The sequence below is a fragment of the Chelonoidis abingdonii genome, chromosome 5 (genome assembly GCF_003597395.2).
Source record: "Chelonoidis abingdonii isolate Lonesome George chromosome 5, CheloAbing_2.0, whole genome shotgun sequence".
In the NCBI taxonomy this organism is placed as follows: Eukaryota; Metazoa; Chordata; order Testudines; family Testudinidae; genus Chelonoidis; species Chelonoidis abingdonii.
The window spans coordinates 88741766-88769375 of NC_133773.1; positions in this window are offsets into that span (position 1 = coordinate 88741766).

Sequence of the window (27610 nt, forward strand, 5' to 3'; positions counted from 1 at the left end):
GAGGTGGCTGGAGCAAACTGATCACTTAAGTAGGAACAAAGCACCAGATGTCATACATTCAAGGATTGTGAAGAAATGCAAGTATGAATTAGCTGAGCTACCAACAATTTTGACTTGCATTAACATATAAACTACTGCTCTAGAGGATTGGAATGTATAAGTGGAATCACCAATCTAGAGATTATCCAGTGAATTTGACTCCTAAACCCTACATCTATGCTTGGCTTGATTGGTTGAATCAATAAAGAACACCTCAGGATCATGATCTAATTGAGTCTAACCAGCATGGACTCAAAGAAAAATGGCATCTCACTAATCTCTTAGAAGTCTTTGAACAGGTTAACAAATAGTGGATAAAGCTGAACTAATTGACATAAATTTAGTTTTCCAAGAGTTCTTTGACAGGGTCCCTCAAAAGAGGCAATTAAGGGCTTGTCTCTCCAGCCCTATGGTGTGGGACTACAGGGCTGAGTTGCAGTGCTCACTGAAGAGTTGTACTGTAACTTCCCATTATAGACCTACTAGTGCAAACTAAAAGGTTAAAGCAAACCAGATACATTCGTACTGCAGGACACCCAAGTAACTTTTTTAGTTTGTGCTAACAGGATATACATGAGGTAGTTACAATGCAACATTTGAGTTCACACAGTAAACACCCTCCCACCCGCACCACCACCACCACCACCACCAGTCTGTATTGCAGGACTAGGTAACAATCCCGAAGAAGCTAAATAGTAATGGGATACAAAGTAGGGTGGCCAACTCTTCTAGGATTAGCCTGGAGCTTCCAAGAATTAAAAAATAATTTTTAATAAAACTTGTGTGATGAAATCTCCAGGAATACAGCCAACCAAAATTGGCAACCCTAGGTATGAGGCAAAGTGCTATATCAGATCAGTATGGTAATTCCTATGCAATCTACTTGATTACACAGACACACAATACAGCTCAAAGTGAATTATAAAACTAAAATTAAGTGTCGGAGTTTAAAAATGCAATCTGAAGTTCAACCATTTTATTTAGCTAGAAAAACATCTGAAGGATGCCTGATCAAGCTTCCAAAGGAACAAACAAGCAACTAAAAAGAAAGCCAAATAAATCATGTAAATAAAAAATGTCAGTGGCTCTTTCCCCATCAGAAGCACTCTTTAAATAAATTAGTTTTCTTTACATGTTGTGATTTTGCCTTTTCTTTGAGTGGTTATTGTTCCTTTGGGAGGATGTGTTTCATACTATTTTATATTGTAGCACAGGTACATGAAGCATAAATCTAAGCCAGTTTTACCAGATGTCAGAAATGAAGCAGCCCGTAAGAGTTCCCATCCCTGCAGAAGTCATAAAAACATTTGATTTTGCTTCAGTTAAAAAAGCTTTTGTTCTTTCTATACCTTTTTCTTTAAAAATGTTAAAGATGATTCTAAATCATTTGTAAAAACTAAGAAACCCTCACAATTGTTGGTTCTAGAAGTAACCATAGGTGATCCACTGAATAACGGCCACAATATAATTGAATTCATTATTCTTGTGGGAGGAATTGTATTTAAAAAAAAAATTAACACTGACTCTAAATAGTAGAAAGAGGTGATTTTTAAGATGAGGCAGATAATCAAAATGATCCTAGAGTCAAAATAGAGTGAGGGAATAACACTTTTTAGACTCCATACGGAGGTTACTTAATTATCGCAACATTCATACCTTAAGAAAAAGGTCATACTTCATGTAAGATTCCATTTATAAATATGTTATAAGGATTCAGACATGATTAACTGTTTTAAACAATTAATCAAAATATGTGGATTGTGATAGTTAACATCTCTACTTGCTAGATTCTATGACTTATTATAAACAACTGAACACGTACTATAACATGCTTAATATTTGTTCACCCTCTACATTTAAAAGTGAAATTTAATATTAATGTGAGACCCAGAAAGGAAGCAGAAATATCCACAGGTCCATTAGATAAACATTTTGTTTTGTTTTGTTTGGAAATCTGTCTAGGACTATAAACCTTTGTGCTTCATGGCATAAACCAACTGAGTGTTTTGGAGAAACTTCTCTCCCCTCTCCCCATGGGTTGATTGTTCCACTCTGTCTCCACCCACTCCTACAGTAGAGGCTATCTGCACAGGTCCAGCTTAATAGTGCTATGGAGGCAGCTGAACCCCCCTACACACACACACACACACACACACACACACTTCACATGCAAATCTAGGAACACATGCTCTGGTCCATCACTATTAACTATTTACATAGTGCTGTACGCTGCATCGTGTATTACAGAGTTAAAATGGCATAGTTTCTGCAAGCTTTTGGGGGAAATCTGCTTCAGATAAAATTAGAAGTAAATATAATAGACATGAGGCAAGAAGGGGCAAATGCTAAAACCAAAAAGTTAACAGGAGCACAAAGAAGAATGAGGTCCCTTTGGAATAGGGAAGAGTGGGGTAAATGTCACAAAGGCCTCACGTTAGCTGCTACAGCATAATGTTTATAGCTTGTCAGACAAGAATATTATATTAACTGCACATGTCTCATATGCAAATGTTGTTCTTAAAATGATGGCATAGCTCTGGTCATCCGGCATTTCTGATGCTGACATGTTATTTCCACAAATATTAGCTTTCAGATATCACTGATATTGGCTTCTAAAAATTTAAAACCAAGCCACTCAACAAAATAATCTAAGATAGCTAGGGCAAGAATTTAATATAATGATACTTACAGTAGGCAATAATAGTGGGGGAATATACCTCTACCCTGATAGAACACTGTCCTAGGGAGCCAAAAACATCTTACTGCGTTATAGGTGAAACCGCGTTATATTGAACTTGCTTTGCTCCTCAGGAGTAAGCAGCCCCACCCCTCCGGAGCGCTGCTTTACTGCATTATATCTGAATTTGTGTTACATTGGGTCGCGTTATATTGGGGTAGAGGTGTAGTTAAGTGACAGTCTTCTCTGTAGGCCTCAGAGATATCAAAATGTTTAGTTTTTTGATAATTATGCCTAAGAAATGTGGGTTTTCTTATGATATACGGACACCTTGCTGTAAGTAGTAACTTGTATTTTGAGTTCCATCCTGCCCTTGCTTTAAAAAAACACCCACACACACACACACACAATGACAAACTAAACATAAACTTATTTGGGAGCATGACTGAGTTAATTATCTATTTCTCCCTGCAATGTATTCATAGGAGTGTTTTTTTTTAATATATAAATAGCAAGCTGTTTTCCTTATCAACTTGACCTATAGTTTGTAAAGTGTTTTGGGATGGAAAGAGCTAACAGTATATAAACAACTGAATCTGTTAGGTAACACTTAATCTATACAAGACCTATGTGGAAATGCTTTTGAGAGAAATCTAAGATAGAATTTTTACTGGGCAGACTAAAACTTTCTTTCCACAATAGTTTATGAATTGTGAGCCTGGCATCTAAGCAAGTAAGTGAAAATGTGTTTATGTTTGTGACATCAAGAGGACATGAATGTAAGAATGCCAATGGCGTGTTCTTTTCATTCTGTTTCTTACTTTAGAAAGGGATAGCAAGAGGAAAAAAGTAAATCATATTTCACTTGTGCTTATGCTGTCAAAGTGTCTTTGCTTTTTAGTAGCTACCAGCCACCTCCTTAAGAATGTAATAATTGGGAAACAGAAGTTACTATGTTTAAAATTTATTCTGTTACTATTGAAATTTATAGTACAATTCTTTTGCATCCCACAATATTCTCTCATTACACTCTATGAAGAAAATTTTGGGTAGTTTTCAAAAGTCAGAGTTTAAGGCCAGAGAGGACCACCAGATTATCTAGTCTGACCTGCATATCACAGGCCCCCCCAAACCACCCAGTACCTGCATGCTAAACTCTATAACCAGATTATAGGTGACAGAACACTAAATTGCTACATGCCACAGGCAGAGAATAGGCATGACTGACATGCAACAATGTCTCAAGGATCCTGCAATGATAGGGAAATGGTTAAAGTGAGATATACACAGGGGTCAGAGTAACTTAAAGGACTTACCAGTATGCCAGAGTCCTGAGTGGGGCATGGCCTCAACCGGAAGAGGTGGGGCCTTTCAAGATTTAAAGGCCCTAGGACTCCAGGCTGTGCTGGGAGCCCTGGGGTGAATTAAAGGGCCTGGGGCTTCAGCCGCCACGGAGCTCCGGGTCCTTTAAATCACTGCAGGAGCCCTGCCACCGCTACTCTGGGGTGGCAGGGCTCCCGCCGTGATTTAAAGGGTCCGGGGCTCCCTGCAGTGGCAGGAGCACTGGGCCTTTTAAATCCCTGGCTGCCGTTTCCCTGGTGGTGATTTAAAGGGCCCAGAGTGCTGGCCCCTGCAGGGAGCCCTGGGCCCTTTAAATCATGGCCAGAGAAGCTGGTCCAGTCTCGCGTGGCGTACCGGCTCTTGCCGCTATGCCGTACCGGACCAGCTTACTTTCACCTCTGGAAATACCCAGATAATTCCAGCAAGTGACCTGTACCCACATCCTGCAGTGGAGAGCAAACCTGAAGTTGTGTATCTTACATCGATTCCCCCCTCCCCAGTGTAGACCAGGCCTTAGAGACTAACAAATTTATTTGGGCATAAGCTTTCATGGGCTAAAACCCACTTTGTCTCTAAAGTGCCACAAGGACTCCTGGTTGTTTTTATAAACACAGGTAATCTACCCCTCTCCTGCTTGGTATTGAGTTTGTTTGGAATGGAGTTTTGAGGTTTGTCAGTGAGGCATACAAAAATGTGACTCACACAGCTAATTAAGCACATAAGTGATCCATGTAATCAAGTATCATTGTTACCATCATCCTCCACATTCTGATTTGTTGTTGTTGTTCTTGCTGATACCTACTTGTTGAATCTTTCAACCAGTTTATAACCCCTTTGAGCTAGGGGTGGGGGACATCTCTTAGTGTGTTTGTACATGGCCTACCTCAGAGCGGCACTAATTCTGTCTGATGCCCGTAGGTGTGACCAAAATACAAAATAATAAAACAAGGGGATAAATACTGAGGAAACAGGTTTCTGCCTATTGAACAGTTCAGCATGTTCTCACCATAGCAGCCTCTAGCTTATGAAATGAGAAACAGATCACCCCAGACAGAAACAAACATGTGACCAAAGAGTTACTTCTAATTGTCATTGACCTTACATATTTTTTCTCTTGCCTGTAGCTATCATCCTCTGTACGGGAAATTGGATAAAGATTTGATTTCCATTTGATATTGCATTGATTTATATAAAGCAACCTGCTCTTCTGGACTCTCTTCTAACCACTGAAGTATTTTCTATGAACATAAGAGGTAGGAACAATCTTTTTCAGCCAAAAAAAAACACGAATTCTTTAAAGACGAGTGAGATTTGTTCTTTTTCATGAAACCCCTGCTAATGGAACTAGACCATGGTGGATTGTCAGTGAAAGAGTTTCTATTCAGAAATACAAAAATAAGAGTCAGAGTGTGGGTATAATAAAACATGCTTAAGAGCCCTTTATATTCACATTCTCAGATAACGAGTGGCACCTAAACTGCCATGAGCAGCCAGCCAGAAATTTCAGCTGGTAAGAGCAGCTGCAGAATCAGCTAAAACAGGGACCTTTGCACATTCAGAGATTTTCTCCAGTTCTGATTAGACGTGCTGGTTGTCTTTTTACTCCAAATATCCCCCTTCTTCAGAGTTTCTTCTCCTCAGCTTCACCTTCCCTTCTTACAGTCTTCTCCCCTGCCTTGGCCTTTTCACACACCCCTTCACCTCAGTGACCCCTCTCCCCATTTAGCTGAGCCCCTCCTAACTAGCCCCCCCTTCAAAAAAGTAATGTAACTGACAGGAGTGTTTACAGACATGGTTAGCCATCACTATGGATTACTGCAAGGAATCTATCCCTGCACCCCTTCCTGTCTCTTAACATTGCTAAATCTGTGCAGAGGGAGTCAACATTTATTTTAAGGGCTTGTCTACATGGAGACTTGGCCTGTCCACTCCAGGCTCTTACCAAGGAGCTACAAACCAGGGGTGAAGGGATAGCTCAGTGGTTTGAGCATTGGCCTACTAAACCCAAGGTTGTGAGCTCAATCCTTGACAGGATCATTTAGGGAACTGGGGTAAAATTCTGTTTGGGGATTCGTCCTGCTTTGAGCAGGGGGTTGGACTAATTGACCTCCTGAGGGCCTTCCAACCCTAATATTCTATGATTCTTAATTAAATTATGTGGTAAGGAAAGTTAACAACTAACACTCAAATTTTTGCTTTTCTCTTCATATCTGAGTTTTAACATAGTATCAAAGGGATTAGAAGCCTTCAAGAGGAAGGAAATATATAGAACTAAGTTGCTTAGAGTACCTGATGAAGATCAGTAAAGACTAGTTAAGTTTATAATTAGGCTCAATGATTCAAAATAAGGTCATTTATAATCTAAGAAAAATCATTTAAGTATTGGTTACAAAAGTCTTGATTTTCAAGAAAACAAATTTGAAATACAGCCATGATGAGATGAAGAAAAAGTAAGGACAAGAGCACAGAAAGAACAGAAGGTGTTTGAAGAGAACTCAGTTTATGTATAAGAGTTTGTCAAGAAATACCACAGGAGTAAATTAAAAACAATTAGATGATGCAATCAAGGGTAAAAGTCACATGAACATCATAATTATCAGAGGTCTGATTCTAGATTGCCCTGCATCTTGTGTCATTTTGACACCAGTGCAGACTGTATACAAAGTGTTACCATTCTGAGCTGGAAGTGTTTTACAATGACTTTGTATGGACCTTGTATTGATGTAAGCTACTCAGATGCAGAATCAAGACTCATATGTAGAGGACCAGCGAGTAGAGAAAGATGCATCCTGAAATACCTAACTTACTTGACAGCTTATGTGTAGTGCACAGATACCCAGCAGAACTGCTGCTGTTGGAGATTTCACTTTGAATTTGTTTGTCCTTTATTTATTGGCCTAAATGTATATCCCAAAGCTCTGCTTCTGTTGTGTGTCAAATATGTACTGTACTCTGGGTATGTCTATACTGCTTCAAAGGTGTGATTACAGTATGGTTAGACATACCCATACTAGCATGTCTAAACATACCGTAGACATGGCAACACAGGCTTCAGCACAGACTACCAACACTACTATGTACTCAGTGTCCTTGGTGTGGAAGTTCATGCTGTTGCTTCTACATTGCTATTTTTAGATATGTGAGTGTAAAAGCCGATTGCAGTGTAGACATCTTCCATAGAAGCTAAGGTTAACAGGAAATACATCACTTTTTCTTGCAGGCAGCTGATGGTTAATGAAATTATATGATCAAAAAGAAGATGATAAAAATAAGAAAAATGATAAGAAACTAATAAAATGGAGCTTGCTAACTATTGATAAGAATCCTTTTCTGCTCCTCCAGCTTGCTGTATGCTTCACTGCCAACAGTAAGAAGCTATATTTTTAAAACTCCACTATTAAGTAACACTTTGGCAGTGAGATGCCTCTCCCACACTCTCAGTAGATTATACATTCTGTTCATTTGCTGTTTATATTCCTAGATTAGATATTCATTCTAAGAAGACTGCTGTGTAACTTGCTATCAGTCACATCACTATCAGTTGGTCTGATTATTTCTTTGCCACAAGTTTGCTTATAAATTTCTCAGAGGAAAAACATGTCCTGTTATGTTATCCCTTACTTTCTCCTGTAATGGAATTGTTTATCAGATTGTTCTCTTTATATGTCAGCATTAGTCACATTCTCCTCTCCTGTTGTACATATAAATCTCAGCTGATCAAGTTATAACTTCACATCTTACATAAGTGACGCTATCCAGAAACAGTTCTTCCTGGTCTGGAGTACATTAGACAACTTGCTCAGGTATGCACACTTTAAATACACTTTGTTTTTAAGTTACTAATTCATACAGCAAATCAAGGTAACTGCCAGATGCTCAGTTGGTGTAAATTATACTACAATGGGGCTTTGCTACTTTATGCCAGCTGAGGAATTAGAATTACAGAAGCCAACTAGTTATGTTTTGTTTTTGCAATAAGTACTAGGGATTTTCTTGCAATATTGACTTCAATTGTCCTGAACAGAAGGACAATCATTTGTCATTTTAGACTTCAGAGCAAAATGACACCATCTGAAAATCCCATTACAAACAAGGCATTCCTCTGGATATACAGCAGAATGAAATTATAGTGCATGTAGAACTCTGAATTAGATTACATCATATGTTTAAAATATTTTATTAATAAAATAATGCTGTGATTCATGAACCAGAAGCTTACTGAACCTTAAAAACAAAATGCAACAATGAAAATAAAAAACTTAATTCATTAGCAAAGTGGAGCACAGTAATATTCACATAGAAATACAAGTATATCTCAAAGTAATTGCTTCATTAGGAAATAACATGAATTCATGTGCTGAGTTCAGAAATCAGTAATTAAAAATATTAGCCAGTCTCATCATGTACTTGAGGAAAGCCAAGTCCAACTGGTATATCCCACCTTGAGGATATTCATTTGAATTATACAGTAGCATGTTGAAAGAGTTAGTGTGGTTAATTAGAGATGAGTTCCCAACAGTTAGCTGTCCCCCTGCCAGCAGGTATATGGGATCTTGGTGAACAATTACCACACAGGTGGGGTGCAAAATAAACTTTATTAAGAAAATGCAAAAACCAGGGAAAATTCAATAGTGAGGGGTATGGGGTTTGTTAAGGTAGACAATTGGGGAGGGGTTTCTTTTAGCAAATAGTATGGGGTTTCATTCGTGGTACTCGTGGGGGTAACAATTACAAGTTGAGTAAACCATTAAACTGAAGTTAGTGTAACAGTAGCTTAAACAATTTCTATATAAAAGGTTGTCACAGAGCATATAGCACTACAGTTATGGGAAAATGTTGGTAAGTAACTACTCTATCGTTAAAATGTGTCACAAGTGGTATAATTGTAAATTGTGAGTGTGTTAAAGAGAAAAGGACCAATGGGGTTTTTATGCTCTTAGACTTCAGTAATACAATTTGAGGTTTGGGGGTATAGGAGAAGTGTGGAGGAAGGATTTAAAAGGGGAGAGAGAGAGCGCTTCATGGAGACAAGAGCAGGAGGCTGCAGGGTTTAAACATGCAGAGAGAGATTAACTTCAGGAGACAAGGGCGCAGGCTGCAGGTTTTAACAGCAGAGAGCAGTGAGGGGTATGGGTGATGGAGAGCTCGGTGGGGGCACGCAGGAAGACAGACTTACCACAACTAATACGAACACAGCAAAATCTTATCTATGACCTAACTTAACCAAGACTACACAAATATTAGCCAAGTAACGACACAATTCCAACAATTTCTTAACCTAACTTACAGAACAACAATACAACATTCTTACCTAACTTACCACAGCGATTGCTGGGTGCTGCGTTAAGTTGCGGTGCTTGGGGGAAAGAGAGAGAGCAGCTAGATATAAAATAAAAGTATAGAGAATTTCACAGAATTTCACAGAGGGATTTTCTTACCAGCCCCCAGGGAGCAGCAAGGTAAGCAACAAATCATAGAAGGGGGTACAGTTCAAATAATCAGCGAGGATCTCTCAGGCAGCATTCGTTCCTTCGTGGGGGAGGGGTCAAAACGGGGGTACGCTCAAAAATAAAATGATGGCGGAGAAAGGACCCCCAGAACCCTTGGCTGATCAGACCAGGCAGCAATTTGCTAGGAACATTTCTGGGTTGATCAGGGAAATGCTTGGTTTTTAAGGGCAACTAAGCTTTCCACCAGTTCATTTTGATTGGTTCAAGAAGGCAGGGACAAGAGAAGAAAAAAAAAAAAGGCAGATGTGAGCACAGCAATGTCTGGCTATCCTGTGCAAATAGGTGACTCAGAAGCACATGAGGCCTTATGACTCGATGCCCAGGACTTAAAACCAATAGGCCTTGCAAACTGGACCATTGTCCACCCTACCACCACCGGTTTCAAAATGGTGATTAACCGGACTACCCTTTTGAACGGGGCAGTGTCGTCCCACTAACACAATTTGCCATCCCTTTGAAAAGGGCAATGGCTCTTGGTAAACAACTTTAAGGGGCCCTCCATTTTGAGAAGGGCAGTGGCCCTGCTAAACAACTTAACAGCCAGGGAGGGGAGGCCACAGGAGAACAAAAACAAAATGGAGTATGGGGAACAGACATTAGCTTATAATTAAAAGCATGGACTAAATAGGACATTATTTTACTTTTTGCCATCTATATTATAGTACAATGTGAAGTGGTACTAGATCTTGCACTGGAGAAGATTACTGGTCTCATTTAACCACTCACTAAAATTTGTTTAAAAAAAGCAAAGAAATGACTGTCTGCTTTTCTCCCCAAGGATATTATGATACAACTAGATTTATGACCTATTTAAAAGATAAGGGTACATGACTGCCTGAAGAAGCTTCTTCAAAGTTTTGTTGTTTGGATGAGATCAGCAACTGTACAGATAATTAGACAACTGCTTGATTGTGTGTTTTGTCTTAACATGACTAATAAGTTCCCTAACAAAGCTAGACACCAGTTAAACAATGTAATCCCTTTTTATTACTTACAAAACCCCATAGATGAACATGGCACTTGCAAAGAGATACAATCCCAAAATAACGAGACACTACTTAGGGATCTGTTCCTGCCTGCATCACTAGATAGTAGTGTGGTCTTCCCAAACTCTTACCAGCAGTGCCTTTATACCACACCATATTTGCTACTCTCTTTGTTCCAAAGACAATATACGTATCACTGACTAACACAGGGTTCAGTCTTGGTGTCTCCTGCTGGATGTCCAGGGGATTAGATCCACCAGTCTGCCTGTGATGGTGTCCCTCTTCTATCTTACCTCATTCTGCTGCTCTCCTCAATTCCAAATCTGCAATTTCCTCTTTGTTGTTTGGCCCTCAGACTAGATCATTAAAGTCCTCCCCTTCCAGGGAATTCAAGGGCCTTCCAGATCCTGCTGTCTGGGGGACATCTCCAATACTCTGTGCCACTACCCAGTGGCTGGTAGGGGAACCCAGCCCTGCTCTCTATATTGGGTTCCAGCCCAGGGATCTTGTAACATGCAGCCAAAGCCTATAGCACCTTAATCCTTACTACTGTTTTCCTGGGCTTCTTCCTATCTTAGTGGGTTGTCACATCTCTGGGTTTGCCAGCACTTTTGCTCCCTCCACCCAAGATGTAACTCCACTCTGCCTTCCTACAGCCCCTACAAGTCACAGGCTACTTGGCTATATATTGGGCCTCACCTGCTCCTGAGCCTACTCCTAATTAGTGGTCAATTCCATGGCTCCTCCTCCAGGTTTGCACAGGGAAGTTAATTGGCCTACCTAGTCACCTTAACCCCTTCAAACCAGTGTAGAATGGACACCTCATTATGCTGACACTTAAACTTTAATTTTAAATCATTTCTTGATTTATCAAATAAATTCAAAATAGAAGATTTACATGACAATATTAATATTAACTTTAGCATGTCTATTTCAAGAAAGCATTGACTATAGAACTTTAGCATTAAGGGCTTGATCTCAAACACTTGGGAACATGAGTAAGTGAATAATCCCCACTGTGTTCATGAGGCACAAGCTCAAAGTTATGATGTCAAGATTCTACTATAAATTCCAGAACAGTTACTCATATTGTAAATGGTTTTAAGATTAATTCAAAAAGAAAGAAAAAGTAAGCTGAATTTCCACCCTTGTTGGCAGTTTCAGCAACAACAAAAGCCTCCCTCCAGAAAGCAGAAACGAGGGAGAGAAGTTCTCTTGTGTTCACTTCAATAGATTTGAGATAGAGACCACTGAGAGGGTATGATAATGTATATGGATGTTGCTTGAGTCTGAATACAAAGAGTGTGAATGACCTCTTCATCTGCAAGTTAGAACTGACTCTGGATCAAGTGCAGGACAGTGGAGCTTCCTTGGTGTTGCCCTTTCTATACTAGTTTCCAGGTAATCACACTGACACAGAGGTAGGCAAGCTATGGCCTGGGGGCCACATCTGGCCCTCCAGATGTTTTAGTCCAGCCCTTGAGCTCGATCGGGGAGCAGTGTCCAGGGCTTGCCCCGCTCCAGCGCTCCAACCAGGGAGTGAGGCCGGGATCTTGCCCCACTCCACGTGGCTCCCCAAAGCAGTGGCATGTATAGGGGCAGCCAAGGGGCTCCGCATGCTGCCTCCGCCCAGTCGCTGCCCCTGCTGCTCCCATTGGCTGGGAACCATGGCCAGTTGGAACTGCAGGGGTGTGCCTGCAGACAGGGCAGCATGCAGAGCTGCCTGGCTGTGCCACCATGTAGGAGCTGGAGGACGGACATGCTGCTGCTTCTGGAAGCTGCTTGAGGTAAGTGCCACCTGGAGCCCACACCCCTGACTCCCCTGCATCCCAGCCCTCTGCCCCAGTACTGATACCTGTCCCACTCTCTGAACCCCTTGGTCCCAGCTCAAAGCACCCTCCTGCATCCCCAAACCCTCATTCCCAGTCCCACCCCAGAGCCCACATCCCTAGCCAGAGTCCTCCCCCTCACGCCTCCCCCCACACACACTCCAAACCCCTGCCCCAGCCTGGAGTCCCCTCCCACACCCTGACCTCCTCATTTCTGGCCCCACCCCAGAGCCTGCACCCCAACCCCCAATTTTGTGAGCATTCATGGCCCACAATACAATTTCCATACCCAGATTTCCATACCCAAAGTTCACCCACCCTTGCACTAACATCTTTAACAAGTTAACTCACTTTAAAATAATAAATCTGTATTTCAGTACAGACCCGGTATGTCTAACTCTTGCACTTATTTAGCCCACTGCATTAAGTTTTTCTATTCACAGTTCAGTGACCTAATTATCTCAAATTGGAAAAGTGAATTTCTATGTAAAGAAATTGTTAACAGCAGTTTATAGAAGAAGGACATGTTTTTAGTCTTTGGAAGACTACAAAAATTATTCCTGTAAAGCCCTGACTGGAAACTAGGATTTTACTTTACACAGGGCATGTCTTGAATTTGGATTATTTTCTCCTGATTGTAAAATAGTTATTTTTCCAGCACCATCAATGGTCTTGATCTGTACAGAAGAGAAGAATTTTGGACCCTGCCCCAACAAGCTTAAGCAACAAATTTCTAGATCTGGGTGCCAAGTATTAAGGATAAAACCTTATCCCCTTGAAGTCAATGGGAGTTTAGTCATTGACTTCCTTGAGACTCAGATTTCATAACATTTAATGCCAAATTTTGGTATGTAAATAAAATGGTTTGGTTTTCAAAGATGCCCCCTACACCTACAACTTCAGTAGCAATTGTGGGTACTCAAAACCTCTTAAAACCATAATACTTATTTAGATAAGTGAATACAGTCATGTGAGCAGACCCCTGCATATGCCTGGAGCCCAGGTTTATTAGATGGAAGCTTTTCTTGGTCACACTTTGCATTAAGTCTGTGCATTTATAAGTAGTTTATAAAGACTAATACATTATTTGTGTTTTAATAGGTGATCAATCAAGTGTTACTGGTTGCTTATGTCATCCAACAGATCAGTAAGTTGCTTATAACCATGGCTTATTACTATCTATAAACCCTTTTACCCATATAGTTAAAACAAATTCTGGTCATATGTTAGTCATTTATTAACCCTTTATAAATGTAACCTTAAGAGTGATCCATTTATTTTAAAAGTAGTTTACCTTAATGAAATTATATGAATTTTGCCTAATGTTATCTTTTTGTTATTAGTAGCTGTTTCTTCTGCACAATTTTTCTTTTGAAATTCAGGGTTTTTTCCTTATTTTTTATTAAAATCCCAAACATGCAGGATTACATAAATAGCGCTGTACCAAGACAGACTTTTTAATATAAAGGCAAACCTGCTATCAGACAAGTACAAGTAGATTCACAAGAGGACTTAGGCCCATTGCCTGCCACTTTAGGCACGTAAATCCCAGAATCAGGTCCTACTGAGATTCAATCACTTCCCCCATTCAGCTGCTGTCAAACCCTGTAGGTGCCTAAACTCACATGGAGCCTAAGATTCTGTAGTGAGTTCCCTAGGCACCTAAGTTTCAGCATGAATGCATGCACACTTCAGCAATGCATGAACTAAGATAATATAGGTGTTCTGCTGCTTAACTCCCTAGCAAGGCCTGATCCAGCAAGCATGCTCAGAGCTTGCCTACCAGACTGGGTCCTTATAGGACAGCTTACACAAAATGACTGGGGGAGCTGGGGTCAGAGGAGGATCTCCCACAGAACTTTTAGCCCATTGGTTCGGGTATTTACCTGGGATGTGGGAGGGGAAAAATGGGATTTGAAAAGGATTCTGATGCCTCTCAGGTAACTGCCCTAGCCACTGGTTTATAGGATATTCTGATGTGGGAGCTCACTCAGTCTCCTTTGTTGAAGCTTTTCCACTGTGCATACATAATTTTTAGAGATAGTCATTGAGCACGTAACCTGGATCCTGGGTCTTACACCTCCCAGATGAGTGCTCCAACAACCAGATTACAGTCTCCATCTCCCCACCCCTGCCCCATTGACTGCCATTTATCCACAGTGCAACAGTTTCAACGAAAGAAACAAAGTCCCCACATCAGAATACCCCATAGCCCAGTGGCCAAAATGAACAAGGTGATTGAGATCCTGTGCATATGCTAACAGGTGCCCCCTGTTCTAACATCAGACCTGAATCTGGGAATTTCATTGATTTAATTTTTTTAATCCTGAATGAGATGGGAATGATGCTCAGGTAAGAATAGTCCAAGTGGTTACACAAACTGGAAGGAAAATCAATTCTGCATATCTCACACTGGAGCAGTCCAGAAACTAGTAGAACTGTGTCAGACTTGAGGAGAGATTGCATATAGGAGATGACTGGCTTTTGCCAGCCTGAAGACTGAACTGGAGAATGTTCACTCTAAAAGGAAGAGAAACAGAGAGAATGTTGCTGCCCTTAGGCTGGATCCAATACTTGTATCATTTTAGTTACAGCTGAGAGTATTCCAGCCAACACAGTGTATTTTATGGATGTAGCAAAAGAGCTGGAAGGGGAAGCTTTTGTCATTCCCAGGAGGCTACAGAGCCTCTGAAAGTCACAATTAGATATTAGCTAGTTAAATATGAATGTTGAATCAGTTTTAGTTAATAAGGGAAAGAGCAGAGGCAAAGCTCACAGAGATGAAGTTACATAAATGCCTTAAAGTTCATGGTTTAGATATGTCAGGCAAAAAACTGTAAATTGTCTTTTCAGAAGAGTACTATAGAGCTATGAACTGTGCTTCAGCCAAGAGTTAAGGCTTGAAATGCATGAAGGGCAGTATAATATGAATAAGGCATAATTTTCTGTGGTATCCTGGCTATTACTACTGATTATGTATTGTACTTCAGGAGTGCCTCAAGGCACCAACAAGTACCTTCTCAGCCAGTAGAGGTCAACTCTCCAGAGAGAAGTCAAGTTATGCTGGTGGGCCAGTGTGAGGAGCACTATTACTGCTCATGCTATACCTTTCTGTGAATGAAAAGGACCACAATTTCCAAGGCTGCCAATCTAGCACCTTTCAAGAACACTAAATTTCATTTTAAAAAAAGATACTAAATAAAAACAAAGGTTTTACAGTAATGGATCTTTGGATTAAGTCCCTACTGCAATGATACTGCAACCTAAAGTAAAAATGCTGAAATATGCAAAGATAATATTTGTTAGTCTGCTCATAAAACTTAGTCTGGGTTCGTATTTTTTTTCACTGCACAGCTGGCACTACAGCTAACCTGATAGAGGCACCAAGGGCTGAATGGTCTCTGAACTGCTGTCACACCTAAAGTAGTGTAAAGTGGTTGTACCTGTCTGTTGGATAACAGAAGACTTAAAAAAATAATATATGGAGATGTATCTATTGCATAGAACTGGAAGGGACCCTGAAAAGTCATTGAGTCCAGCCCCCTGCCTTCACTAGCAGGACCAAGTACTGATTTTGCCCCAGATCCTGAAGTGGCCTCCTCAAGGATTCAGCTCACAACCCTGGGTTTAACAGGCCAATGCTCAAACCACTGGGCTATCCCACTCCCCAAGACTTGAGTCACCAGAGCTGTCAGTCTGGGCCCACTTCAGCAATGTGTTTAAGTACATGATTAAGTCTATCCTTATTCAGCAAAGCACTTAAACACATTCTTAATTTTAGCACATCTTTTGATCTGTATTACTCACCTGTGTCCTAGGGGAGATAGAGGTTAAAAGCACTCAATGCTTGTAAAGTGCTTTGAAATCCTTGCATAAAAAAATTACACATCATAGACCTGATCCAAAGCCCACTGAAGTCAATCAAAAGTCATTAGAAGTCTTTTCATTATGCATCGCATATGAAAAGCATTAATAATTGATGTGTCCATATTAAAGTTATACATGGAATTTCCTAACTTACAGAGAGTTGGATGCAATGCAGGGGAAGTTCTGCATTAGACTTCACCATCACAGTTGAACATGAATTGATCACAGAATTAAGTACTAGTGATTGCTTAGGTGCAAGTGCTCATAACTTGGTTATATCTATGTGCAAACAAAAATTCCAAACTCGTAATTTACATACTTGGATATATACTTGGTGCTTTAAGTGGTCCAATTTCACAAAGCTGAAAACAATGAGCCAAATCAGTTGGGAGAAGTTTAAACAGAAAAATGTGAGTTGATAATTGGGACCTATTTAAGAACATTTTGCTAGATACCCAAAAAGCCACAATCATGAAAGGTCACACTAGTTTAAAGCCAATCTGGCTTAGAAGGGAAATGAAAACAGCTATAAAAAAATTAAAACAACTGGTAGAAGTTGCTGGTATTAAATGTAAATTAGAAGCTAGGAATTGTATAAAAATTCAGGAAACGAACACAAGTTGAAATCTATGGCCAACAGCATTAAGGACAAGAAGTTTTAGCACACTGGAAACAAAAGGAATCCCCAAAGTGATATCAGTCCATTACTAGAAGAAAATGGTATAATTGTCAATAATAATGCATAAGTGTTCAATAAATATTTGTTCTGTATTTGAAAAAGCCAAATGATGTAAGCATATTATATGAAGTACTTCCCATTCCAACAGTAACTAAAGAGGATGTTAAACAGCTATACTAAACAATGACTAAAGCTAGACATTTAAGTCAGCAAGTCCAGAAAACTCAAATCCAAGAGTGTTAGAAGATACATCCTGGATAATTATAGACCTGTCAGCCCAACCTCTCTCCAGCAAGATGAGGGAGCAGCTGATATAGGACGCAATAAAAAATAAAGGAGGGTAATATAATTAATGCCCATCAATATGGGTTTATGGAAACTGGATCCTGTTAGGCTAACTTGATAGGTTTTTTTTAATGAGATTAGAAGTTTGGTTGACAAAAGGTAACAGCATTGATATAATATACTTAGATTTCTGCAAGGCATTTGACTTGGTGACTTGGGAGCTTTTGATTAAGAAACTAGAACAATACAAAGTCAACATGGTACACATAAAATAGATTAAAAAGTAGTTAATGCATAGGCTTCAAAATGTAATGGTAAATGAGGACTCATCTAGTGGGATCCTGCAGGGATGAGTACTTGGCCCTGTGTTATTGAACATTTATCAGTGAGCTGGAAAAAAAATATCATTGCTGATAAAGTCCACAGGTGACAAAAAATTGAGGGAGACAAATTAAATCACAGGGAACAAGTCACTGATCTTGGTAAGCTAGGCACAAGCAAAACATAAACAATATAATACAGCCAAATGTAATATATGTCTGGATACAAAGAATGTAGGCCTTCCTTACAGCATGTGGGACTATCCTGGAAAACAGCAGCTCTCAGAAGGAGTCAAGGGTCATGTTGGATAATCAGCCGAACATGAGATACCAGTGTGAAGCTGTGGCCAAAAGGGCTAATATGATCCTTGGATGTATAAACAGGGCAATCTGAAGAAGGAGTAGGGATAGGTTATATTTCATACTGGTGTGACCACTGCTGTAATACTGTGACAAGTTCTAGTGTCCACAACTCGAGAAAGACATTAATAAGTTACAGATTGTTCAGAGAAGAGCTACAAGAATTATTAAGAGATTGGAAAACGTGATAAAGAAAGACTCAATCTGTTTAGTTTTACTAAGGAGTGACTTGATCACTTACATAAGTACTTACATAGGGACAGAAATTTGACAGAGGGTTCTTCAGCTTAGCAAACAAAGGTATAACAAGATCAAATCGTGGGGATTTGAAGCTAGACAAATTCAGGCTAGAAATAAGGTGGTGGGTTTTTTTTGTTTGTTTGTTTTTTTTACAAGACAGGAAGGGTAATTAACCACTGGAACAACTTAACAAGGGTTGCTATGGATTCTCCGACACTGGCAATTTTTTAAAATCAAGACTGGATGTTCTTCCACAAGATATCTTCTAGTTCAAACAGGAAATAATTCCAAGACATTCTATGGTCTGTGCTATACAGGAAGTCAGACAAGCTGATCACAATGATCCCTTCTGGCCAGGGGTGGCTCCAGGCTCCAGCATGCCAAGCGCGTGCTTGGGGCGGCACGCCTGCAGGAGGTCTACCGAAGCCGCGGGACCGACGACCGGCAAAGTGCCCCCCGCAGCATGATGCCGTGCTTGGGATGGCAAAATGTCTAGAGCCGCCCCTGCCTCTGGACCTGGAATCTAGGGGACATGGTTAGGTACTGATATACATACTTGCTTCACCTTTATTAAGTGATTGCCAGGATTTGTTTTAAAACAACATTTTCCATCTATTAGTTTTCTATGACCTTGATCATAAAAAAATACAAAAAAAAAAGTAGTTACCAATGAAATTTCAACTGCTCCTTACAGTGACTGAGGTACAACAACGCTTCTCTAAGTGTTGAATAGGATAATAGTTTTATCTGTATGCTACTGCTGACTTTATTTAATGGAGATTGACATCTATCATAGACCCTTTACTGCTGTGATCTCATATTTAGCATAATGTTTCCATTTCTAAAATTAATTGGCTTTCTTTCAATCTTTTTAACAAGATTTTTATTCTAGCATTGAATTGTTTCCAGTATTCAGCTGAGAAGCTGGGTAACATTTTATGATTTATTACTAAAAAAAGTGACATTGACTTTATCCTTTCAAGTGTAATCCTTTTAAGCCATCTTGGTTTTAATGGCAGCTGTTTGCTTAGACTTACAGAACAATTTGCAGAGACACGGAAGAGGTTAGCTGGAAAAATGTGGTCTCAAATGATATATTCAGGACCATTGCAGTAATGTGATATTATAGCACGTTGTAACATAATCAGTCCCCTAAGAATCTAGAATTTTGTGCTAAATAATCACGTTTTCTGTCTCTATTAGATGGGCTAAGGAGATAGAGTTCAGATACAGCCTAATTTACTGCAAGGTTTGAGTCTAAGGTTAAGTCAGTACAAACTTTCGTGGTAAAATCCTGCAAGCTTGCAAATCCTATGAGATAGTCTAGTCTCACATGACAGCCACCCTGAGACAAAGTTTTGGCTGCACTGAAGATGGAATTGGAATCTAGGCATCAACTGTTTTTGGATACAACTTAAAGTAAAAACAGATTTAGCTTCAGAAATTATAAACTGATCTTCTACTTCACTCTTTCTTGACCCTATTATCTAAAATTCAAAGGGGTTCAGAAGTGACGCTTCATTTTGTCCACATCTAACACCAATCTTTTCTTAGAGAATTTGATAAAGAAGCTTTGTTGACATTGCTTAGTGACTTCTAGAAATCATAAATGCTATGGAGCAGGGGTTCTCAAACTTCATTGCACCATGACCCCCTTCTGACAACAAAAAATTACTATATGACCCCAGGAGAAGGGACAAAAGCCTAAGCCCAGCTAAATCCCCCACCCCAGGAGTGCCAGGCAAAGCCAAAGCCCAAGCCCCACCACTCTGGATGGGACCAAAGCCAAAGCCCAAGCACTTCAGCCCCAGGAAAGGGCCTGTAACCTGAGCCGTGCCACCCAGGACCGAAGCCCTCTGGCTTTGGCCCTGGGTGGTGGAGCTCGGACTTCAACCCTGGGCCCCAGCAAATCTAAGCCAGTCCTGGCAACCCCATTAAAATGGGGTTGCAACCCACTTTGAGGTCCAGACCCACAGTTTGAGAACTAAATCCTTTAAAATCATAGATTTTCCTCATTATTCATAATTTTATGGATTATTTTTTGGAGCCTCTAAATAACAAATACTTAATGTAGAGTCTAGAGAAAAGTGATCAAATAAATAAAGTGGCTAGTGCTGCATTGAAACACCCTTTTGAGGTTTGTTATTATCTTTCTAAATATTTCAGTCCAACTGATATGTTCACTTTAATGAAAAATGACAGTATTTTTTCTTTAGCAATAAGTTTACTATGAATGCTGGATAATGCTTTAAATTGCTATATTAAAAGGTAACATTTTCTTTATTATAGTCTTATAGTGATGAGTCAAAGTCCTAGATACAGACCACAACTGCAAACAAACATGGAAGTTTGGTCATTAACATCAGTGAGGCCAGATTTTCACCCTGCAACGGTAAAAATTTGACAAATGTATTTTAATCCTTAAATCTTAAAAGCACGTAAGCATAATCAGGATATAGTTCTGTTGTTCAGACTTTCATTCTTAAACATTGGAACTTCTGATGTTTCATTTGGTTTTGGTGGTCACCACTGGCCAACATTTACCACATGGTAGTGTTGACATACCACAGTATTTCCCTGATATTAGTTCCTTCCTATTCTAATTATAGTAGCTCAGAAGATGTTGTGTGACAGCTTTATAGTGTTGCCATAGTAATGGTGACCACGGCTATCAGTGGTAACTGCCCGATATACTAGTTCCTTCTCTGTGTGTGCAGTGCTGTCAATACAGTCTCTAAATTAGCTACTCTAATGGGAGCTCAGGCAAAAGATTTGCTCCTCTATGAATAAGAAACTGAAGGAGAGAAAAAAGGGGGCACCTCAGTGTCCACTCCGTTTTTATGCAATTGTAATGCCACTGCCTTTAGTGGCCATTAAGGTCCTGTGTGGAGAGGCAGAGCAACTCAAGGTCCTGCCTTCTCATCAACACTGTCACCAGGCTATTGCCTGGTGAGCCAGGATGACCTGACCACCACAGAAATGGTGTGGGGAGGAAGCCAGAGACTGTTACTGTTCTTAAAAAGGTGTATCGATATTTACTTTACAAGAGTTTTACACATTTTTTTTTTTTAGTCTCAGAGTCTACATTCAGCATGCTCAGTAGTTCTCAAGCGCAATTAAAGTCTTTTTTTTTTCCTTTCAGGAACACATAGTTCAAGTCTTTAAAAGGGGGAAGTCCCAGCCAAACTCTCCCTCTTATGGACTTTCCTTCTAAGAATATGGCATGTTCTCCAATACTCTGTTCCACCGTGCTCATGGGCTCCACTCTAGCCTTCTACACACTCCCAGCTTTCACCTTCTTTCAAGAGGAAACAGTACACCTTTCCAAGAGTTGGCTCCCTTCCTCTGGAATGAGTTGAGTCTGCATTATACAGGTCCCAAATGACTCTCACTCCCAGCAGTCTGAGGGGATTTTGGTTGATTACTGTCAGCTGGACCACCACAACTGTTTATTCCCCCCCTCCCGCCCCTCCAGTTGACAGTTTGTTCTATCACGAAAATATTAGCTTACAGCAGAGATAAACCAATACCAGTACTTTAGATATGAACTTCTGCAAAGTTTAGAGACATTTGGAACTTTGGATTTCAAGGCACTCTCTATACTTTTTACTCCAGGCTGGATCTCAAGCTGTATGAGGTTAAATTTCACATTTCTGATCTACATTCAGAAAAAGTGTCATGAGGTTTTTTTCCCTCTGGTCCTTATTTTCAAAGTGTTCAATAGGCTAGGTTAACACCTAAATACATCCTGGAGCCACCCTGGGCTCCAGTATTCTGAGTGAATTGTGATCAGACACTTCATCTGACAGAACCTAGGGCAAAACTGAAAGGCTTTCTAGGAGGATGATCCCTCCAATTAGATATTAGGCTGAGCCTGAAACTTCCCGTTTTGAGTACAATGCAAGCTGTACCTCTCTGTACAGATCTTCCCTTGAGAAGCAGACTACTAGATAGATGGCAGCATCTCATTCACAGTCATCATCAAACAGAAAACAAAAACCCAAAACCAACCCTACAAAAAATACTAGGAAGTCACATGATTCTAAACAGACTGAACTAATGCTTTATTAAGTCTTGCTTTTAGCACCTAGCCATTAAGGCACTAGATAATTTAATATATCTATGAATTTCTAATGAAAGTTTAGATTAGAATAAATTATTTCAAATGAGTCCTTGAGCATTATAATTCCATGTCTTTTACCGGACTTTGTATTATTCAATGGAATTCATTGTACAAGGCTTGAAAGCCCCTGTAGGATAGATGAGATATAAGGCTTCCACGATTCAGGTTGGAGACTGGTTGGAAAGGACAGAACTACAATGGTCAAAATCTTACAAATACCAAGTTTGCAGAAAGTTCTTGAGAGTAGCTGACATTGTACGGTTTCCACCACTAGAGGCCAAAATCTTATGAAAATTACATTTCTGTGCTGTTGAATCCCAACATTGATTTCCAATACCTAATTTAGAACTGAGCACCACCTGCATAATTTATCCCTAGTTTATATCTCTGGATTCCACCTGCTAATATAGAGTGGTCAGCAGTCCATTCCATGACTCCTTAGTTGAGGCCAGAATTTAGGGAGAATCTGTGTGTGAGACTAGTCGCAACAGGCTTAATTAGCTTCCTTGGGAGACAAAGAACTGCAGAATCTGCTCTGCATTCAGCAGCCTTAATAAAGAATCACTTTTCTATTCAGCACAAAGTCCTGTCTTTTGTCTATTGCATGAAAAGTCTATAGCCTAGGAGAGGAATCAGTTATAAAGGACTCGGAAGCCTTTCTGCACAAAACAGTTTTGCTCAGCTTTCAGAGTATATTTCACAGATAACAGCATTACCAACCAAGAATGCCAACAGAGGATCTCTATTTAGGTGTCACCTAATATTTCCATTCAGTTCAACATCTTGTGAGACTAAATATAGTTTCTAGCCACAGATAGGATTTTTTTTAAATCAAGCAAGCCTAAAGCTTACACTAATGGGTTAGATGGTAAGTTAGGCCCTATGAAAATTGCACATTAGTAGTAGTTTTAAAATGAATTTAACTTTAGTGGAAGAAGAGACTATTCATGGTCCATTTCTAACGTAAAAAAATCAATCATTTTCTCAGACTTGAAAGAAATACCATGTTCTCCTCTCAATAATGCTAATCCTGACAGTTGCTCCTGGCCATGTTTCTCTCGGATGATTCTGAAAGATACAAAGACATGAAAAACTTCTCATATGAAAGAGTACTCATGGGTATTAAGATGACAGAGGACGAAGAGAAGAGTGTGGCCTTTGAAGAATGCTAGACAGTTTTCAAAGCTAGCAACTTCTTCTTTTCCTAGAACTATTCTGTCAAAGATACATAGCTTGGCTGTCACTTCTGCTTTACTAATGCCATATGTTTCACAACCTGAATCTACAGATCCATTTCTAATATTAGTGTTGAATTTAGGATGTCATTAAGTGCATACAGATCATTCCTTCTATACAATTTTAATCCTGTTCAATAAAACAAGTTACAGCTGTAAATTGTGAACTTCGAGTTAATTGATCTAGCAATTAGTTTGGAGAACAACCTTTCACATGGCAAGTGCATCTCTTTCAATCCAATCTGTGATTGTGAGAAAAACAGATTTTTCATGTCATGATGAAAGTGTTTGTTCTAATACCTACAATAGTTTCACAAGACCATAGAATTAGATCATTTAGTGCAGCCCACTAACTCTAATACATTTTCTTGTGTTGGCCAAGTTAAGTTTTAAGTGCCTGTGGATAATCAAATTTCCATTGACTGATGTCATCACCTAAACCAAGGTACATATTTGAGGATATCATTCAGTTAAGTGTTGTGTGGGCTGCATTTTGTGCAAATTCAGACTACATTAAAAAGGACAGATGCAGAAACTGAAAGCCAGCCTATATTTACTCCAGAGCCTCTTGTCCAACAATGTCAGTATTACCTTCAGATACTGTATGTCATCCTCAGTTGAAATAATTTAGTCAGAACTTTAACAACTCTGTGGATGTCACCAACAGGATTCAAAGTAGCAGCCTTCCTATAAACATCATCCTGGAGTAAACTTTCAAATATGGCATGATTCCTAGCAGTCTATCAGTGAAGACTGACCTAATAACCTGCATCTCTCCCCCTCCCCTTAACATGTGGAACAGCATTGCTGTATGCAGAGATTCAAGATATTTGGATATCTATGCATCCATAGGCATCTGATTTCATCAGAATAAAACCTGTTTCTCTTGTAAGATCCTTCTGAATTGGCAGCACGTTAAAATACTAAAGACTATATTCAAGGGAAACAAAGTCTTAAAGGAGCAGTCCATTTCACCTGCACAAAGCATGAATAATCAGGCTTTACCTGAGTTAAGGGCGTGAGAAGGTGGGATTGAGACAGTGAAATCTACCTTCAAATCAAGAGCACAAGCATGAGGCTGCAGCTCAGCACCCCATAATGGCAACTCTATCTTGTAGGTTAGAATAGTGGCCGTTGCTCACCTGGAGGTAGATGACAGGTAATAGGCACACTGGATCTGGCCATCTGTAGTTCTGAAGGCTCATCCAGATGTTTCCCTGAACTTGATATATGACTTATCCTCTTTCTTAAAATAAAGTTCTGTAGAAGGTTTGCTTTGGATCTCATTCTGTTAGTCTCAGAAAAACTCCTCCATTGGCATTATAGAAAGTTTTAAGTGGACACTGAATTGCTGTACCTATGCTGCACAAAAAAGCATACCTTGGCAAACAGTGTTAAATGCTACAGATTTCTAGCAACTTGCCAGCCTTACTCTGAGTTATTTTGAGATGAAACATTTTCACAGCAGCCAATACACAGATAGGTCTAGTATTGGGAGAACTGAGTGCTTTATGGTGAACTTGAATGGCAACACCTGTACTGCACCAGCTAAAAAAAATAAAAACCAGGCCTTAGCAAACAGTTCTAAGTAGTGCAGTTTTTCCAGGAACTTTCCGGGGCACGTTCAGGGGTACTGCTATGAAGAAAAAAAAAGCTTTCCAAATAACTCTGAAGTAGTTACTACTAGTAGTTCAGTAGTAGAACCCTTGTTTCCCAGAAACACACCCAGGTTTGATTACTTGCCAACAAAGCAGTCTTGCTGGTGGGGGAGACAGGGAAGCTACTCTCCTGATGGCAGTTTAATTTTTTCCTTGCTTTTTTGTAACTATTAAAAACATTAACAAACCCCAGCATAATAAAGTCTGCATATTTTTCCTATAGAACATTTATTCACTGTATGCATTATCTCCAAATGCTGTGATGGGGGTTGAGAAATCTATTCCACTACCTAGTGCTGGATTGTATTATAATTAAGAATACTTATTCTAGGAAATCTTTCTGCCAGCTCAGCTCTGAATTTTTATTAACAGTTTTAGGCAAGATTGCACCACAGATAAGGGGAAGTTAGGCCTAGTTTGCAAGAAGCTCATGCAAACCTTTTATTTGTCTTGATTTGGACACTTTCCAAAGTTCAAAGTGAAATTGACCAGGAATCATCACATTGTGCCTGATTTTGTGTCATACTATGTGAGGTCACTAAGTTCCACGTGGTTTCCATGCCATACTTGCTTAAGCCCTAAAAGGCTCAGTCAGTTCGCCTCCCACACGACTTCCAATGTGGGGCTCTACCCTTAAAGAAACATGTACACTTATGATTTGGAAACCAAAAACTTTTAGTCTTGGGACTTATGCACTAAAATCAATCCCACTTCAGTGGGCGATGGGTTAAGCTCTTACACAGCTGTACTTGCAATACATCCTTCACTTTCTTTGGAAAGACCTAGAGTTTTAGATACAGGCAAATTTACCTTAAAAAAAAGACTTTGCTCCTAAGCAGAACACTAGCTAAATAACTGAAACATTAAACTACCCACACAGAACGCTATGTCATCCAGATGAAACAAGAGACAGGAAGATGATCACTGCACATATTGATTATTACATCTTTCATCTTGGAACAAAATAAAATTACTCAAGGGAGAAATCTAGCAAACAAGAATACGAGAGGAACATGGGAAATCAATTTCTTATAACTGGGGGTAAGTCCTTCCTGAGGAAACTTTAAAGGGGACCTAATTAGAAACATAATTGAAGTAGCAAGGCCTGGATCCTACAGATAAGCAATGGTGTTTCCAGAATTCAAATCTGGATTCCAGGATTTGCATAAATCTATTCTCTGAATAAGCACATTATAGCAACCCAGAGGGTAGATTTTTGATCATCTTCGGATCTAGTGCTACAAGTAGTCCTCACAACTTCACTTCAAAAGGTACTTAAAGGGCCAAATTCTGTCATCAATCGACAGGAAAAATTCCCCTTGGATTTTGACTTCTGCAAATGGAATAATGGGGGATATGTCCCTTAGCTCATTGAGTCAACCATAATTAGAGATTTACTCTTACCTAAGTAGTCAGTATTCTAGGCAGTAGGAATATAAACTTTTTCATAAGGTAGGTTATTAGTAGTAATGGACTCAAATCACAAACTTCAGATCCAGAATCAGATTCAAAGCCAAACTTAAACCTCTTGAGTTATCGGCAATGTGGGGGCTTTCAACTGCGTTCTGAGTTGAGCCCTTGTTTACTTTTAACCACCAAGTATTTTGATCAAATACATTCCATTTAAAACTTGTTTATTTAATCTAATAATTGTTTATATTCTCATTAGAGCCAGCTAGATTAGCCAGCTGTTTAATGTGCCATTAACAGAGTTACTCTGTTTAGTATACCTAGGGCCCACAGAGCTGCTTGATATTGTGGTCACAGAAATAACCATGCCTTGACTGCAGAATTATTTGTCAAATCTTTGCTTTTGGATTATCATGTGCTTCTTCTCTTCTCCAACAGCAGCAGTGGTTTCAGCAGCATGCTCCCATCCTTTTCCTTTTGTTTTCTGGAAGTTCAACAGGGGTAGGCCCACCTCCCTCGCTCTTTGACAGCAATTATTAGGCAGACGCTCACTTACCTAATAGTGGTTTCAGAAAGGAGATCAACAGCATCCCACTTCTTACCTACTCTGTCTGTAGCAGAGGTTTCAGGAAGGGAAGGCAAGGACAGCCCGTTCTTTGTATTGCTGTGGAATATGTACTGTAGTCAGGTGCCATCCTAGGACATCCGCTTATGCCTGTAGAGCCCCTTCTTCAGTTTCCCTACATGTTCCCAAAAATAATGTTGTCATAAGCATAAATCCCGATTCTGAACCTTAGCGTCCAAAATGTGGGTGCCTAGCATAAATCCTCTAAGCTTAATTACCAGCTTAGATCTGATAGCGCTGCCACCAGCCAGATTTCCAGTCTCTGGCGCCCTCTGGTCTCCCTAAACCTTCCCTGGGGGACCCCAAGACTCAGATGCCCTGAGTCTTACAACAAAGGGAAATAACCCACTTCCCTTCCCCCTCTTTACCTCCCTCCCAGAACTTCCCGCCCTGGGTACACTAGGAGATACCGTTTCAAGTCCTTGA